The 1,020-nt window shown below is 68.5% G+C and overlaps 1 pseudogene; it reads right to left on the bottom strand.

The window, feature by feature from the left end:
* Positions 1 to 978, bottom strand: part of LOC102375392 — a 3,573-nt pseudogene extending 2,595 nt beyond the window's left edge.
* Between the last annotated feature and the right edge of the window lie 42 nt (positions 979 to 1,020).

Here is a 1,020-nt window from a genome sequence, read left to right as displayed (position 1 = left end):
CACCAGCCCCATGGAGAGGGCCCTGCCCAGGGGGGCCCAGCCACAGGCCAGGGCAGCCTCAAAGGCCTGGCGGAAGGCGCGCAGGCGCAGGACGTACAGCACGGGGTTGAGGGCCGAGTTGGCATGGGACAGCGCGATGGCAGCCAGCACCAGGTGACCAGGGAGGGGGCAGGAGGGGCAGAATAGCGTCACAGTGTTAAGCACGTGCAGGGGCAGCCAGCACAGTGCAAAACAGCACAGCACCAGGAAGAGCGAGGCCGCCACATGCAGCTCCCGGCGCAGCACCCGGCCCCGCCCGCCCCCGGGTACCCCCCGCACTGCCACCTGGCGGATGTGGCGGCGGGCGGCCAGGAAAATGCGGGCATAGAGCCCCAGCATGACGGCCAGTGGCAGCAGCATGCAGGCCAGGAAGTTGAAGTAGACCATGTAGGTGTCCTCGATGATGGCGGTGAAGAGGCAGCGCCCATCAGGCGGCAGAGGCTTGTGCCAGCCCAGCAGGGGCAGGAGCCCCAGGGCCGCGGCCAGGCTCCAGGAGGCGGCGATGCCCCAGCGAGCATTGCGGGGGCTCAGTACCGCTGGGTACTGCAGGGGCTGCAGGATGGCCACGTAGCGCTCCACGGCCACACCCAGCAGCCCGAAGACCGAGGCCTGAGTGAGCCCCAACAAGGCGCACAGCATGAGTAGGCAGAGCTGAGGCTGGCCCTGTGGCAGTCCTGCGGCCGACAGCTGGGCGCAGGGGATGGCCACGACCCCCACCAGTGCATCGGCTGCGGCCAGCGATGCCAGGAAGTGGTAGGTGACCACAGCACGGAGCTTTCTGTCCCGCAGGATGGCGGCACAGATGAAGGCGTTGCCTGCGATGGCCAGCAGCCCTGCCACACTCTCCACCACGAAGTAGGTTGTGCTCGGCCCTTGAGCGCTGGTGTCAGCCCCCCCAGGGCACTGCGGTCTGCAGGACACATTGGCAGGGGGAGCCATGCCGCAGAAGCGGGGGGCCCTGGGATCTCATCATGGGCCTGC

The sequence above is a fragment of the Alligator sinensis genome, unplaced genomic scaffold (assembly GCF_000455745.1).
Source record: "Alligator sinensis unplaced genomic scaffold, ASM45574v1 scaffold551_1, whole genome shotgun sequence".
Classification (NCBI taxonomy): Eukaryota; Metazoa; Chordata; order Crocodylia; family Alligatoridae; genus Alligator; species Alligator sinensis.
The sequence above is the reverse complement of the archived record's forward strand: the minus strand, read 5'-3'. Positions and strand labels throughout refer to the sequence as shown.